Source organism: Microtus oregoni, unplaced genomic scaffold (genome assembly GCF_018167655.1).
Source record: "Microtus oregoni isolate MIOR12 unplaced genomic scaffold, Mior012 000010F_ref0000083, whole genome shotgun sequence".
In the NCBI taxonomy this organism is placed as follows: domain Eukaryota; kingdom Metazoa; phylum Chordata; class Mammalia; order Rodentia; family Cricetidae; genus Microtus; species Microtus oregoni.
The window spans coordinates 2863092-2881470 of NW_024543069.1; positions in this window are offsets into that span (position 1 = coordinate 2863092).

Below are 18379 nucleotides of genomic sequence, written 5' to 3' on the forward strand. Positions count from 1 at the left end.
TCTTTTTAAATATTCAATATTAAATATTTTAAATATTTTAAATATTCAAATTACTCATTGACTTTGTGAGCATTTAGTTATTCTAACCTTTCAGTTACACTTAGAATATATATGGATATATATATATATATACACACACACACACATATGCATATTTTATGATTTCTACAGTGAGGGAAAATATGTGTATAATGTATTGGCTAATTTAGAAATAACTTATTTAATCGCTATTGTGGTTAAATGCATATTGATTCAGAAACCATTTGGGCATAGAAAGTGATGGGAATATATTTAAGCTCAGAATTTACAAGAAGGCTCTTGGAAAGGTTGAAAGCACAATTTGCAGAGTGCCTGAGGGTTCAATGTTACACTCCCTCTTTTGAGCAATGAAACCTTGGCAAAGGATATGTTTTAATGAGGCTTTCCCCCCTCTTCCTAGAGAGCGAGGACTCCCTGTACATAAAACCCCCTATAACCTCTTAACAGGTGTTCCAAGAATAAAGAAAGCTACTGTTCAGCTCTCTCGAGTCACGTGGTTCAGACCCAACCACAAGGGCGGAGGAGGAGACCATACTTCAAACCAGTGCTTCGCTTGCAAGCTCAGAGTAAATGAGAAGGTAAATGCCCACTTGGGCCAGGAAGCAAGCACATTCGAAAAGACTTTTTATTACAGCTGTATGCTGTCCCCTGTCTTTATCACCTGTATGTTGTTATATGTGTTATTATATTCATTGTGTCTTATCTGTGTCCTTGGCCCAGTGACCTGTGGTTTCAGAGGGAACGGTACAATATCCCATAGATATTCAAGGCAACTGCTTTCAAATTGGTTTGTTCTACTTTTTGAAGTTTAACTACCGAAAAGATTTTTTAAAATGTGTAGGATTTCTAGAAATAAAATAAAATAGAAGAAGGTGAACAGGATGCTGGCATTTTTTGGAAAGTGTTCTTTCACAAAGAGGAGGAACCATGGTAAATTGTATCTGAACTAAACTGACATCACATTCGATTCTTCTCAGATTTTAATGTTATCAATACGGAAAGAAAGGCTGGAAAAAAAAACATTCAAGTCTCGTTGAGAGTCTTGACCTGCTAAGAATTCCTCTTAAGTTGCAGGAAATGAGATTATCATCTCTTCGGAGAGGTCAGCACCAGGGGAAGGGTTAGAAGAGTGTGTGGCAATTAAAATAAAAACAAATGAAAACATAACACACTCCTTCTTCTGCCCCAACACCTCATAAATGTAAAATCTTAACCCAAACAATGAAAACACAAGGGCTCTGAACCAAACATAGTATACTGAAAGAGCCCAATAAAAATATGTGGTTTTATATATATAGTGTATATTATCAGGATGTTTTGAAAGCTGTGGAACAGTTGGCCAGGTGCAGAGAGAGTGTAAAAATGCAGAAAGAGTAAGATCTTATTGCAACCTTAAGTTGTTCTGAACCTCTGGAAAAATCCTTAAGGGCAGGGCCCTCATGCACTCCACACACTACAGGGGCCTGGGCAGTTTGGGCTGCTTTGTTTGCAGGGTCTGTTGTGAATCCACTACATAGGAAGACCGTAGGGTACAGCCTCTTGTACCTGGAAGTCAGGGCCAGTTTTGTTCTATGCTGCAGAGCACAGAGTATGCTGTTGGCTTTCCTGAGCTTGGCCACAGGTTTTTCTCCACTCAGTGGTTTGCAGGTAGTCGAGGTAGTGAGCCCTTTAGCTCCCATTTTATGATTTTATTCCAAGGAAAGATAAGGACTCATGGCTTTGGCTGAAACTACATGGTATGGTAATCGTGCATTTGGATATAATCACACCATCTAGGCATCTGTAATGGCGCTGACACAACCCGCCAAAGGCTCACCAATGTCAGGAGAGAGTCCGGTGTGAGACTTCTGGGTCCTAGTTCACGAGGGCTCTTCTTTCAGTGGGCACATTGTCTCTGTGCTGCCTGGCACATAATGTCATATCACTAGATACATTCAATTTATCGCCAAATCAAATGTTACCAGATATTTATCAAGTCATTATTCACGGAACACATGAAGCTGTATTTTTTGGAGGGGAGTCTGGAGAATTGGATCCCATTTTTATTGATGATCTTATTTCCTTAGCTCTCCACCTAGACTCCTGAGATATTCCTTCCTCTACACCACATCCCTCTTTTTTCAAGTGATGACAAGATCATGGCCTTGCCTTAAAGGAAGAGGGCGTTCCCTCTGCACTATGAGAGAGGACTCTCTGGGTCCCGGACACTTGGAGGCCGGGCCACACCATGGAAACACTGTCTTTTTTGCAACAGTCTAGAGCTGTTTCTTGCTTTGGCAGAGTGATCGGGCATTCATTGATAACAGTTTGCTGTTCTTCGCATAACCCTAGCTGAGATCTTTCTTCAGCAGCTCCCCTAGATGCCTGAGTAGACTTAATAAGACTCACCTTTGTAATTTCTACCACAAAGGGATACTCTTTAAATAAAATGATGCTTGTTTCTGCTACATCTGAGAGTGAAGGCAAGGTTGAGATTTTGCTGGAGAAAAAGAAGTGCATATGGTATCTTGAAAGAAAGCTCTTTGCCTCCCTTGGTGTTCCATGAGCGCTGACCGGTGCTGATGGCCGAGTGCCTAGGACTGGTCCTCAAGCCAGAGCAGCCTGTTTGACTGCATCAGGGTTGCCGGCACTCATTTGTAGATCTCCTGTGTGGCCCTTGTCGTCAGCTGTGCTCAATAACCCCAATTTATACACCATGAGTGTGTTGAAGGCTAGCCTGTGCTAAGCCCATTCATCAAAGTTCAGTTTCACAGATGGTTGAGGGGGTTCTGGTCAAATCTTCTTGTCTCCTCCTGACTCGTCAAAACATCTTCCTGTGACCTTACAGCCCCTACAAGTATTTCGCACACATCAGCACTGTATTCCAGGCAATTGTGGAAACAAAATGAAACACGCAAACCAGCAAACTCGCACACAAGAATTTTTTAAGCTGTGAAAGAAAATGGCAGAGTCGTTACCCTCTTCCTCACCCGCATGGATGTGCCAGGGCCAGCCGGTATCATCACCACCAGGGTTTCAGTCCTCAAAACACTCAAGAGCAAGAAGGATGCAGCCTCCACTGCCTTCCTGGCTCCATCAGAAAAACCGATGAACATTTGGGATACAGGACTCTGCCCGCTCCAAAAGAGAATCGTCAAACATCTTCATCTAATTTGTTAAGTTCTCCATTATCCAGACTTGGCTGACGGTTAGCGAATATTTGCCCTTTCCCATGCATTTGAAAGGAAAGGGGGTATATGCAGTGACATCTTTCTATTCTGAGATGTTCATCTGTACTTGTGATGCCAGTACCAGCATCATAGTTCTGTCCTGTTCCTGTTTCCATAGTAACACACAGTCTGAAAAGTCCCGTCAAAAGCAGTCTGCTGTTTTCTTCCTTCCTCCCTCCTGTTCTCCTTCCATTCTGCCCTCTTTCCATCCTTCCCCTCCTGCCCCCATCCCTCTCTTCCCCTCCCTCTCTTTCTCTTTTCCCCACACTGTCCTTTCTTCCTTCCTCCCTGCTCTCCTTCCTTTCATCCCTCCTTCTTTGTTTGGGGATGAGAAGCAGAGGGTTAAGAGGATGCTACATATATTATATGTATTGGCCAATGCATTTTTCAGCATAGAAAGGGTATGGGGAGCTTCTTCTCACCCTACATCTTCTTGCCCTACATCGATATGCTGAAGGTTTGGTGTCCAGTCTTTGGTGCTGTTGGGAAATTGTGGGTTCTCTAAGTGGTGAGATTTTTCAGTGAGAGGAAGGTGAGTTATTGTGGATTCGTCCTTCAGGCAGGCTTCAAGACCTAGCTCCTCTTTCTGTCTTTGATTCTTAGGTTAGCAAGAGGTGAGCATCCTCCTCTATCATGCACAGTTGGCCATGATGGCTGATTTGCCACAGGCCAAAAATCAGAGAGACCAACTGATAATGGACTGAGTTGTCTAAAACTATGAAACGAAAAAAAGCCTTTTTTTTTTTTTTTGCAATTTGAACTATTTTGTCACAATAATTAAAAGATGACCAACACCTGTGGGTATCTTTCACGTTATGCAGTTCTTCTCCAAGATGGTTTCTTTTTGAGATGCGGGCTTATCTCTCTGTTTCCCTGGCTGCCCATGACCTCCATCCTCTGCCCCAGTCTTCTAAGTAGCTGGCATTATAGGTGTGTGCCACAACTCCCAGGTTCTAAGATTACTTTTTACAATGTTAAACTCCACGAGTACTGTTGAATTCTTTATGAGGCCAGGAACAGTTTTGCTCGCTGCTTTCTGAAACGTGATGAGATGGCCGACCTGTGTACTCGATGCTACCCGCAAACAACCCTGGCCCTCTCTCCCCCATTTCAAGGACTCTGGGTAGCACCTCCAGTGCCAGCACTGATATATGCAAACTATTTCAGGTTGTCACTCTCTGAGAGCGCCTTTTGTGAGGTGGTCAGAGCCATTTTAACACCCACAACACAGCAATGGGTTTTCGTTGTGGAGCGAGTAACAAATTCCAGAGTTTTCTCCAGTCAGCCCTGGCTTCTCTGAGGGAGGGAACGTTGAGTCAGGCCTTGAAGGAAGATGAGCCTTTGGTTGAGGCCAGGAGGGACTGAGGTTTCAGAGCCTACGGATGTAAATGTTTGGATGTGTCTGCACACACGCAGTCACAAAGTCAGGGACTAAAACATGTATGTACAGTTATAAGGTACACTATTTATTGGCAGGTTTCTAACTATTGTACATTGACAGTGTCTTTCTGAGACAGAGTGCCTCCAATTGGCTCTTGACATAAGGAGAGCGGTTCCTACCTCATCGGATTGGTGTGAAGAGTAAGAAGCCTCCAGTTCTGGCTCTTCAGTTTCCTAATGGTTGAGTACAAGTAATTTAGTTTTCTCCTGCCTCAGTTTTATTTTCTGTAATATGGGGATAATAGAAATGCCTGCCTAAGTTGCTTTATAAATTGAGAGAATGAGTGTATGTGTAGTGTTAGATCAGGAACTGCATGCTGTCGGCCCTGCGCAGAGGCTGGCTATTGTTGGTGGTAATGACCTTGTCCATTCCTATGTGGAGACTAACTATGGTGTTAGTGAAGGTGATCTGTCATATCGCATGCAAGTTATGTGCAAGGAATTCTGAATGCACATACATGTCTACGGTATCTGAATGCACATATATATCTATGATATCTGAATGCACATACATGTCTATGATATCTGAATGCACATACACGTCTATGATATCTGAATGCACATACATGTCTATGGTACCTGAATGCACATACATGTCTACAGTATCTGAATGCACATACATGTCTACAGTATCTGAATGCATATACATGTCTACAGTATCTGAATGCACATACGTGTCTACGGTATCTGAATGCACATACATGTCTATGGTATCTGAATGCACATACATGTCTATGGTATCTGAATGTACATACATGTCTATGATATCTGAATGCACATACATGTCTATGATATCTGAATGCACATACATGTCTATGATATCTGAATGCACATACATGTCTACAGTATCTGAATGCACATACATGTCTATGGTACCTGAATGCACATACATGTCTATGGTATCTGAATGCACATACATGTCTATGGTATCTGAATGCACATACATGTCTACGGTATCTGAATACACATACATGTCTATGATATCTGAATGCACATACATGTCTACGGTATTTGAATGCACATACATGTCTATGGTATCTGAATGCACATACGTGTCTATGGTATCTGAATGCACATACGTGTCTACGGTTGTGTGTTTTGTCCTTACCACATTAAACATGGTAACATGCATGGGCTTTCTAGTCACATTGCCCAGAATCAAATCTCGGATCCCTTCTGTACCAGCTGTGTTCAATGTAAACATATAAAGACCTCTGCTCCTAAATACCATGATTTATAAAAAGAGATTACTAGTAACCTATGCAACCAGCAATGATACTGTAACAACAGCCCCCTCACTGTGGCCCAAATGCAGTCAAACATACCAAGTGTTTTCCCCAGGGACCCCGTGTAGAACGCTCTCAGCTTACTATATAAACCGTCCTTATTAAGTCTGATTTGTGATGGATCTGTGTACCTGGTCCCTTATGCAGCAGCTCCACTAAGCCCCTAGTTTTACAGCGCAGTGTGACCTTGTGTGTCCCTTCTGGCTAATAAAGCAGTTGTGGGGAGGTGGATAATAAGCCTGGCCTTGGGCTTAGCGAATTCTACCTCATAACATGCAAAAGCTTAATACTAATCTGGATTTTTCCCACCCTGGGTAATTATTACTTCTCAAAAAATGCTGACCAAATCTGAAAATAATCTTCTGTTCTGCCATTAATTTAAAAAGTCATGTTTTCCAGTGTGGCTAGCTTTCTCAAACCATGTCCCAGTGAATGGCATTCATTATTGTGGTGGGTGTTCATTTTTGCTAAATTAATCTTCTAAGAGTGAGGAATGACCATACGAGATGGAGTATTTTCTCCTCTGTGGATGGGGTTTGGCTTATAAATCCAACCTTGCCTGGCCACAGCTGTGGGCATGTGTGGCGCGGCTTGTGTGACCGCCTGTGGGTTGTGGTTGTGGGTTTCAGGACAGCTGCTGAGTTACCTGGTGTAGCATCTTGGTGCTTCCTACACACTCTCCAGGGGACGCCGGGCAGTCACAGCAAGTATGGACAGTAACTGCCTTTCTTTTGACCTCCACTCTAAGGATGGCTAAACTGTGAGTGTGTGTGTGTGTGTGTGTGTGTGCGCGCGCGCGCGTGCATGGGATACGCATGTGTGCATGTATAAGTGGTGAAGGATGGATCAACCCAAACCCCAAACATAGTTTCCAGTTGCCACACAAAGTGGCTCACCACTTTTTTGCTGTGCGTTCATACCCAAGCAGATTTGTTTTCTCTAGACAGAGATTTCTAGCCCACGTACTGATTTTTAAATGCAGGGCATTCAATGGGAATGTTTATTTACATTTTATTTCTATATTTATTTCTATATTTTACTTTCATTCTCATAATGTAGCCAGGCAGTTATGCTCCCTCAGCTTGTAAGTTTGGGAGTTGAGAGCCAAGCTTTGCAATTGCTAAGTATTCCAAAGACAAACACCCAGCCCATCACTGGCTTGGAAAAGCCTGGATCCTCTTGGAGGCATGACGCTGGAGATGCTGAAAGAGAAGAATGTGGAGACTGAATTTGAGGCATTAGGTTTGTCTCATGAGTGAGACAAAGATTAGATGGGCTGACACGAGGACCAGGGTGGGTTTGGGTTCCCCGCTGTGGGAACAGGGAGGTCAGTTGACAATGAGCTTTGTGATCTTCAACCTTGAAAATAATGGTGAGATTGGCCGAGTGGTGGGCAAAGAGGTGGTCGCTGAAGGCATCACTGGGTATTCTGGGAGAAGGAGGAACAGAGCGGAAAGAGGACCCTAGGAATGATGAGAACCTCACATTAGACACCTTCCTCAGTGTGCCTGAATTAGTTGGGGTATGATGCCAGAGTAGGGATCAGTTCTCAGCACTGATTCAAGTTTGCTACCAGCCTTCTTTGGCAAGAGGTAAAGACATATTTCATTCAATTTAGAAGAATAAGTGACTCTGAGGTATCCATGTTCCACACTTCCCACATTTATGTCTGTCCGACGAAGGTGTAAGTAGCTACTTCACCTTAGAGCTGAGGTAGCCATGAGGTTTGTGGCTGCTCACTGTGAGCCTGCGTCCAGGCAGGAGGAATCTGCTCCCTAGTGAGAGGGCCAGTTCTCACCATCCTTGTGTGACTGCATACCCAGGAAAAGTGTCTTCAGTGACATGAACCAGGGAATGCCAGGAGAGTTGTCTCACCCTTAAGTTCAAAGGCACAGAGGAAGAATGTCTTGTGTAAGGTGATAGGCAGAGCCAGGGGATGCTCAGGTTCTTTCAGTGTTTGCTTTAAGGAAACCTTTCTTATTCCCAACTCTGGAAACAAGATTTTTTTGTTGGTGGTGTTTCTGAGGTTCACCAGAAAAAGAGGTATACTGTAGACTTGAACAGAAAGTGAGCATTATGGATCTTGAAGAAAAGAATACAAAGTGACAATAACCAGCTTCTACTTTATCAAGATCTGTTTAAATCATGAGCAAGCTGTGGTCAAACATCTGGACTGCTGGGGCTTCTTGATGTTGTATGTTGACGTGTATTGATTTTGTATGCTTCTTGATTTGTGTGTGTTGGCCTGGGGCCCTTTGGCAGTCTGATGAACTCCTGTTCGAACCACTCTTTTAAAACGCACACAGAGAAACAGATAATCAACAAAGGGATGAGCTCTTCTGAAAGGGAATTGCTTGAATATTTCTAAAATAAAGCTTGTGACCTTCCCCCCGTGTCAAGGCATCTGGTAATGTTTAGAAAAAGATAGAGCCGTTACCCAAAGTTCAAAGTTGTGACAAACAAGAATTACATTTTGAGAAACATGGAACTGTTTGAGCTTGCCATTAGTGACCAAGCCAAACAAGTCTAATAATTAAGGGAAGTACTAAATTCCTGTTAGAATGCAGTGAAGACAAAGGCTATTTTATTTCATAGATCTCTTCAAGCATTTCAGATTAGGAAGCTTTTTTTTCTATGATTTTGGTGACAACAGATCACTTCGATGTGATACACCGTGTCAGTGCATTGCACATATGTGCTTGTGTCTGTGCATGTGTTTGCATAAAGAGATTGGTTCAAGCTGTATTTCTTCAAATTTGTATTTTCTTGTATGATTGGACTGTATCTTATGGGCTGTTTCTTTGGGTCTTTAGAAAACTCTTCTGAAAGCATAAGTCACAAACAATCCCACACCAGTTTGGAATTATGATTAATAGAATGGCTATTTATTTAAGGGGGAAAAACTTACAGATCACCATCCCAGACAACAGCCCTCTGCCCCATCAGGAAGTGGAGCCGGAAGCCAGAGAGCAAGCGAGGGCAGTTGCTGCTTTTTTAAAGAAAGAGAGACCATGCCCCAATGGGCTGGTATCTCAGCAGCTATTGGCTGAAGGAGCGGAAGGAGCTCCCGCAACACTCTTGAATGTTTACAGAAAAATAATAATACATAAAATCTTCAAGGGGAAATGGTGCTGGGAATGGTATTGGTTCACAGAGGCAGGGCTGTGGTATAATCCTTGAAGCCTAGGAGCACGCCTCTACATTTAAAGCTCAGCCATGCAGGAGTCAGAGGCATGGAAGCAGTGAGCCAGGATAAAATGAAAATAAGTGGTAAAGGGTCTGCAGTTGGGAGAAGGAAAGGGGGTCAAGGACCTGTGCTTCTGATTTATTCACTTTGGGGGGTGAGTCTGTTGCTCGGGGACAATGGGATCTCTGTCTGTGCACACTCAACATACGCATGCTCAGGTGATCCTCCGCAGAATTCACCTTGGGAGAAGCAGCAAGTCTCCCAAAGTCCTTCTTTACATCCCTCCATAGAGCGGCCCTGCTGCTCATCTTGTCTGATGCCCAAGCAACATGGGCTTAGCTATTTGTCAAGAACTATAAGAATTCTACTTTGAATCTGCCGGAGGTCTGACCTGTTGTGGCGTGAATTCTCCATATGAGCTTCAGGATAAGTGCTTTTGAAGGTGTCTAGCTATCTGGATCCCTGAAAATGGACAGTTTCCAGAGCAGTGATCTGTGTGAGGCTAAAAGGAAATCCAGTTCAACATGACTTAGTTAACCAGTGTTAGTTCAGCCTCTTAGTGTTTGACCCCTAGTAGTTTATTTTTGACTTTAGACACAGTACAACTTGGATCACAAAGCTTAAGGCATGACTGCATCCAGAAACTCCTTTGCAAAGTACACGTCTTTTACAAAGCACTTGTGACCTCTTCGATAAGAATGGGAAATAATGAACAGGGTGCAATGCTCAGGAGTCTGGGAAGAGCCTGAGATAAATGGAATCATGTGGGGACTTGGGTGAGGCCTGGCTCCACAGATAGCAAAGATCACCAGGTTAGTTTTTACATCCATTCCCAACTTTTCGGGAGAAAACAGCCTAAGTCCTTCTATTGAAGAGCATGGATGCTCAACATGCCTACTTTCCCTAGTACTATCCGTGAGCACAAGGACCTAGTGACCACTACACCTCCCTCGTCCTCTCCCTTGCCCTTCCTTCCTCTCCCCTCCCATCTCCACTTCCCCTCCTTTTGCTTCCTTTCACAACCACTCATTCATTTACAGCAACACCATAGCTGTTCTTTATCAGAAGGCTGATGCAGGAGGATTGTTAATTTGAGGTCTGCTGAAATTTAAAAAAAAAAAACCACAATTGATGTTAGTACCTACTGTAATGTACAACACTATTTATAATAAACATTTTTTATTAAGTAGAAATTTGCTATGGAAGAACACTACAAAGTACAATACAGTAAAACATAAATCAGTCACATTATTTGTTATGATGGTCAGATTCTAGATGGCGTGGGATTTCCCTCTGTGTGCTGTGATTACCATTAATGAATAAAGAAACTGCTTTGAGCCTATAGCAGGGCAGAGGTTGGTGGGGAAAACCAAACTAAATAATGCTGGGAGAAAGAAGGGCAGAGCCAGAGAGATGCCGTGTAGCCCCACTGGAGACAGACACCGGAACTTTAGCTGTAAGCCACAGCCATGTGGCTATACACAGATTAATGGAGGTGGGTTAAATTCATATGTAAGAGTTATCCAATAAGAAGCTAGAGCTAATGGGCCAAGCAGTGATTTAATTAATACAGTTTCTGTGTGATCATTTTGGTTCTGGGTAGTTGGGAACCAACAAGCAGCCTTCCTGCCAACATCTAGACACTTTAAAAAACAATGCAGTATACTTTTGGGGCCCCAGGGAACACAGGAGATTCCTTTTTTTTTCTTTTTGCAGCTGCACCTTTGTCTACACGCCGCCAGATGCTCTTCAGCTCCACTGTAGCCATACGGGCCTCTACACACATCATGTTGTCAACCATCATATGATCCATGGGCATATTTAAGATAAATAATGCTGTTTATATTAGTCAGCTTATGATATGATGAAAAACACCCAAACAATAAACCTATAAAGGATGGTTTGCTTCTGCTACAGTTTGGGAATTCCAGTCCATGGTTGGTTGGCTCTGCTGTTTCTGTACCTGTAGGGAGGCAGCAGGGTCATAACAAGGAGCCCATGACACGGCAAAGCTATTCACTTCATGGCTTGGGTGTAAAAGTAGACAGGAGGATCCAGAAACCTGCCGGCTCTCTTGAGGGTACACCCAAATGACTAGAAGACCTTCTATTTGACCCCATTTCTTAAAGCTGCTTCCCTGTCTTAGCAGTGCCAAGAGAGTGAGGAAACCCACAGTGAAGGCAGCGCACCACTGAGGAGATATCCCAGTGCAAAGCTAGAGCCTTGCTGTTGCAAATTAAATGAGCAGATGAGAGAAAGACAGTCAGCGCTCCCTATGGGCAATGCACGTTCTATTCATTAGACTTTCCTCTGGATTTAACAGTCAAGGACCAAGCATGGCTATGCATGCAGGTGAATTCCCTCTTGAGAACCTCATAGCATGCAATGTTATGAAATAAGTTTTTAGGTATCCAGATACTCTGGGATACACCTAATATAGCTTAGGTTTTGATAAGACCCTTGTACCTGAATATTAAAGACTATTCTCCAGCATGGCCTTCAAGCTGCTGTTTCAAGCAGTCTGCATGGAGCAATTAAGATACTAAAGATGCTCAAGAAGCATCTCCTCCAATCAAGACGCAGACAAGACAGTGAGGGCATGTGCAGAGTGTTAGGATCCTGTGAAGTAATAAGGGCGGCGGCGGGGCTGCGTCCCCAACACCCCAGCCGCCTGCCCGGCTAGCTTATGCCCCGAAATAATTACACGGACACTGTATTCTTTTAAACACTGCTTGGCCCATTCTCTTCTAGGCTAATTCTCACATATTAATTTAGCCCATTTCTAATCATCTGTATGTAGCACCCCAAGGTGCGCTTACCGGGAGATTCTAGCCTATGTCCATCCTGGGTCGGAGCTTCATTCCGGGAGCGGGGCATGGCGTCTCTCTCAGGCGTCTTCTCCCGAGAGGAAAGCGGTCGAGTCTCTGAGCTCACTTCCTCTTCCTCCCAGCATTTTGTTCTGTTTACTCCTCCCACCTATCCTCTAACCAATAAAATGGGCCAGGGCAGTGCCTTTATTAGCCAATGACCTTCCTCCATCAATCCTGGAAAGAGGGTGGATGGCTTTGTGGGGTAACTGAAGGCCCTTGCCTATCAGGGTGCTCACTGTTACGTCTCACGCTTTGGAGATGTAATTTCCTCTTCTCTTTTGGGAAATCCCTTTCAGGTAAGTGCCAGCTTTAGCTTAACCAATCTAATGATGGCCCATTCGTGACATTTTATTTTACTGAGAATAAATTGCTTGCCAACAAAGCTGGTCCTATTTATTTTAAGTTCCCCATTTGGAAGATTGAAATCCTTCTGTTTCATTAGGTTGGGAAAGTCAATGGTTCTCTGGCTAATTTGTATTGTAGGGAATAGAAGTGATTTCCCTCTTTAACTTTTGTTTTGACTATCTGGATATTTAACTAACCAAAATGAAACAAAAAACCCAAACAATCAATTTTACACTTTAGCCACAGAGTTAAATTGTTGTATTAGTTACTGAACAGTATATGGGAATTTCAGCCACTGCTTCCTTCCCATCCTCATCTGGGGATATAAGGATTAAGCTAACTTCTGCTGCCTTAAAAGAAAAATGTGTTACTCTTTCATTGCCGTGACAAGACAACTTACGGAAGGAAGCATTTATCGGGACCCTACAGTTTCAGTCGGTGAGTCTATCACTGTCATAGCAAGGAGTGTGGTACCAGGCAGGCAGTCCTGGTGGAGAAATAGCTTACATTCTTATCTGCAGGTAAAAGACAGAGAGAGATAAGTTAAGACTTGGGTGCTTGAAACCTTCAAGCTGCTCCCAGTGACACACCTCCTCCATCAAGACCACACCTCCTGATCCTTCCTAAACAGTTTCACCAGCTGGGACCAGACACATGAGGCTCTGGGGACCATTCTTGTTAGAGGCAGCACAGACACCCAGCACAGCTTTAACAGGAATGTGCACACACACTCACATGGGCGTTTATGGCTTGGTTCTCCCCAAGCTCTGAGTTAATAGCGTGCTGCTGTATTTACTGTACACACTTTCAGAGGAAGGGAAGGGACTTTTCTAATTCACAGAGATGCCCACTTTTCACAGGACTTTGAAAGTTCATTGTTTCTGCTGTGATCTCAGTGAGACTGATCTTTATGGGGCTAAAACAAATGTCAAAAAAAAAATTCTCTCCCACCACACATCAGGAGCGAGATCGTTGGAGCTAAGGTAGAGACTGCACAAAGCTAAGCAGTGTGGACTGAGGGACTACAAAAAGAATACAAATGTAAAATTGTATTTTACAGTGATATCTTCCCCTGGCTTGAGAAAAGGCAGCACGCATTCTTCTCCAACAGAGCTGTGTTGTTCACCTTTGATTGATTGGATGGCCCCTTTGGGTGAACGTGTGTGCGAAAGTTTATCACTGTTACCGCCATTTTATTTTTTATTATGCCTCTTAGTGGTGATGCTGACACAGCCATAATTCCCAGGGTTGCTGAGGTGATGGCCTCAGACAGTTAAACACAGGAAGAAGATGGTGCTGACCCTGGATGGGAATTGCTCTGCTGTGTAACAGCTGGTTTGTACCGAGACCGACACTCAGAACTGGGCCCGTTTCTGGGACATGTTGGTCTTTTTCTTCTTAGACATTATAAAATTTGCCCTTTATTTCCTATTTATTCTGCATTACAGTGTTGACTAGCTCTGTGGCCATTTGGGGGGCGATGAAGGAGAAGCATCTTCTATTGGGGGGCGATGAAGGAGAAGCATCTTCTATTGGGCTTCTGTGGTTAGGCTGTCCATTACTGCTATCTATACAAGTAATATTTTATTTTTCTTATCCTAAAGATGACACCCACTCATTGTAGACATTTTAGGATCTTTAGAGTGATATATGCATACATATTAACATTCTATATTACAAAGTAAAATTGGACCATACTGCACATATTGTCTTCAGATGCCTTTGCCTATGGCGATGAATGGGGAACACACCTCGATATCTTTTAAGTAGTTATAATGATGATACAATTTTTAAGTCGTATTTGTTATTGTAGTATATGTGGTCTCTATAACTTAGCCAGTATTCTTTTAGTTTTTTGGCATTTCAGACATTTGAATCTTCAATTGATTTAAACAATACACCTGTGGGTCCATCTTTGATCTTGCTCTCCCAATGTACATCTTTAAATGCTTCCACCTTGGTCTCTTTAGGATGAGTTTTTCAAGTGAAGTTATCATTAGTGTTTTCTGGGTAGGAGGTGGAGGTCAAATCATCTTCCTGAAAAACTAAAACAAAAGTCCCCTCATGCCCAGCCAGCCAGGGATTTCCTTCATTGTACCGCCATGTGTTGACGACCTCTCTCCTTTGGTATGAATAATATCTTAGCGCACACTATACTCCCCACTTCCTTAGTGAAGGAAGTGCAGCGTCTGGCTGCAGTCCCTCACCTGGGCTCCCGCGCCGACTCCCAGGTAGTCCTTTCTGTGGAGCAGAGGCAGGAATGCTGACCCTCTCTCTTTAAGGTCAGTTTAGGGCGCAGACCAGATTCCAACTCCAGAGAGCACTGTTTGGCTCCTAATTGTTTCTCCCGTGATACTTGCTCTGCGTTGCACATAGCCATGGATTCAGCAGACTTCTTTTGAAAATGGCTTCTTGTCACTGCTGGTAGAATGCCAGGAGGATTTAGGATCTTTCCAGTACCACTGGAGTGCTCCCTCCCTCCCTCCCTCCCTCCCTCCCTCCCTCCCTTCCTCCCTCCCTCCCTCCCTCTCTCTTCCTCCTTCTTTCCCTCCTCTTAAACAGTCTATTCCTGAGAGTAAACTCAATTTTCTGCAGCTCTCTCTTTAAAGTCCTTGTTCAGACCTCAAGCAATGGCACTTCCACTGGGCAGGGACCACTCTATAACCGGGGTGTGAATTTTGCAGAACAGATTCTCAACTCCCCTTCTTTTCTGTTTTGCAAAATTTCCTGTCCTTTCTCCCCAAATTAGTGTTTTCTCCCATCCCCTTACTCTCTAACACCTCTGGTTTATTACCTAAAGATTCTCTTAGTCTGCACAGAGATACTATTCAGCAACCTCTCCAGGAATCTATTTCTTAGTTCTAATGCTTTTTCTCCCCTTCAGTGTCTTTGTCGGCAAAGAACTGTAGTCATAGACAGCAGTAGATGAATTGTTCTTTAAGAGGATGTGTGTTTGCCCTTGCAGGTCACTCATACTGCAGTAACTGGCCTGGGAGGGTAACAGCGAGTTAGGCCATCACTCAGTAGTGTTACTTGCCATTCTCAGTCACACAGACTTGGGTGAGTTTCAGGACAAGGGCAGGAGCAGGAGTCGGCATGGGTGGATCTGTGTACACTGACCACAAATCTACTGCAGGGTGTGTGTGTGTGTGTGGGGGGGGGTCAGGTACTGCTAATGGTTCGTTATGCTTCATTTCAGGTTCAGACCTGGACAAGCACAGGTTATAAAAGATATAGGGAGGAAAGATAGATTCCTCAGGGAGGAGGTGGCACAGAGAGCCCCATTGGGAACTCGGGCATTTTGTTAGCGAACAGAACAATGGCACAGGATGTACTTCACTGTTCCAAAAGGGAGGAAAGGGGGTCTAGTGAGGAAATACTGGACTGAAAACACAAAACTGGAAGAGCTGGGGCGAGCTCCAAACACTGCATCTCCACGTCTGATTGTCAACATGCTTCTCAGATCTCCGACTCCTTACAGCCTTGTTGACTGCAGCACGCTGCTTTCTCTGGGGCTGGTTCCACTTCCTGTGAGCAGCTCTCCTTGGCAGGAATCCCACAGCTCTGGTATCTCCAACGTCTTGGGATCACCAAGGCAATCCAGGCTCCAGCTTCACGGCTTCATTCAATGGCTTCTCTGGGCCTCCACGCAGGGACACCCCTACACACATCTGACCTCAGGGGCCACAACCCTCTTTCTTGTGTCCTTGACTCTAAAGCCAGAACCACACAGCCAAGGCTGTCAAGTTAGGTTGTTTGCTATGGCTAGAACATGGCCCTTCATTCAAATACATTTTCACCATCTTTCTGGTTTCGCTGCCTGAGCTCAGCTGTCCTAGAACTCAGTTTGTAGATCAGGTTGATGGGTGAACTTGAACTGGGAGATCCACCTGAGTCTGCCTCCCAAGGGCGGAAATTGAAGGCAGGTGCCTTCACACCCGGCCCTAAATTTTTCTTTAATTTGTTTTTTACAAGTTGGAGGTTTAGCTGGGGTCTTGCCCCGAGGTCACCATTCCCTTTATTCCATTCAGCTTTTCCTTTTCTTTAATCTGTTTATTTGTGGGTCCATTTTTCTGTCCTCCCACGCACATCGTCCCCCCACGCACACCTCCAAGGAAGAGTCATTTCCTAGGAAGAAACCTGCAGAACAGCCACGTTAATTAAGAAAGCAGTGCTTGAGTGTGCATATTCGTTTATTAAAATTTAGTCAGCGCAGGTGTATCTGCCGCCTGTGGAAATTCGTCAAAAAGCAAATGATGATTGTAAGGTAAAAAGAAGCAGTTATTTTTACTGAAGACAACATTTTTGGCAGGCCAGAAACATCCTTTCTTTTGCAAATAACTGAAAATAATTACAACCTCTGGACTGAAAACTCTTTTTTTTTAATATTTATTTTATTTATTTATTATGTATACAATATTCTGTCTGTATGTATGCCTGCAGGCCAGAAGAGGGCACCAGACCTCTTTACAGATGGTTGTGAGTCACCATGTGGTTGCTGGGAATTGAACTCAGGACCTTTGGAAGAGCAGGCAATGCTCTTAACCACTGAGCCATCTCTCCAGCCCCATGGACTGAAAACTCTTACAATAATAAATCGTATTTATGTAAAACACATAAATAACAACCTATTCATCAATGTCAGTTATGTTTGACAAGTATTTGTTTCGCCATCCGTACTGGTGTTTCACGGTAATGTACGGCAGCATGGCCGTCCTTTTTATCTCTCTGTGCTGCTTGGGTAAATAATTGAGGGGCCACAGAAGCTAGACCCTGAAATCACAGTACTGGACTTTCTACAGCTGTGGTTTCTTTCTCACTCAGGAGAAGTGTCATTGTATTTGGGCACATGGCCTCCGCGGACGCTTCAGGAAAGAGATAGTGGAGACACACCCGCTTACGGCGTTCTGACCGCAAGGAGCCTGAGGCTGGTGTTTTCACATGTCACAGGCTCCAGGTATCAAATGGCTTCAAAGCAACCCCAAGAGGGCCGTACAGTTTATCTGGATAGCATTGCCAGCGTCTACTGGTTGACTGTAGAAAGAGAGAAACTGTAGGCAGCAAGAACATTGAGCAAATTACAGAGGCTGAGTGGAGATGATGAGGGGCTTGTCAGTTCCAACAGATTCACACAGTCACTTCTCTCTGTGCCGTCTACTCACACAGAGAGCCAGTTAGTTTAAATAAACCTTCATTTGATCCGCAAGTCATCAAGACGGCTGTGCCCATCCAGGGGGAAAGTAAGCAAGTATCGGATTATTCTTGCCCTAAGGGTTATGTAGAGCCCTTCCTCGAATGTTGTAAGTTTACTGTTCTGTGCATCTCTGGCAGACACGGTTCTCACACGGTGAGGCAGGGTGGCAAGGTGCAAGGATCACTCTCTCTTCTCAGGTGGGTGTGCATTCCCCTCCCTATGTTGTCGTGTATGAGGGCAGTCATAGTTGATTTCTGCTACTTCCGTTCTCCTTATCTGTGCTGCGCTAATAATGATGTCCACCCTTTAGGCATGCGCTGTCATCCCTGGTTCATCAGGCTTCTTACAGATGCAGATACGGCAATATTTCTAAAATGCCTAGACATATTAGCTATTCGGTGATGGTATATTTTTTTCATACGTTTCTCAGAAAAGCATCAACTTCAGGAGATCTTAGATTTTGGGGGGAAAAATGCGAATCTGCCTGAAGGCAAGGAGGTTTTATTAAAGGCACACACAAATACTTAAACACTGGGAAAACCTGCCTATGTCAGCGGCAAAGCAGAAATGTGATATGAAGAAGAAAGTCGGAACTGCAGCCATCAGCCGGTTGTGAAGTTGGCCTGAGGAGATGCAGGCTGATCTGTGTTTGTTGGAGTTGGTAAGTAAAAGTTTTGCTGGAACATATGGTACTGTTTGCCTCCGTACCTCCGCGTGTTCCCACGTCAGTGATTATCTGTATTACCCAGGAGAAACAACGGGAAGATAAATCTGAATTGTGACAGCGGCGACGCACTCTCCATATGAAA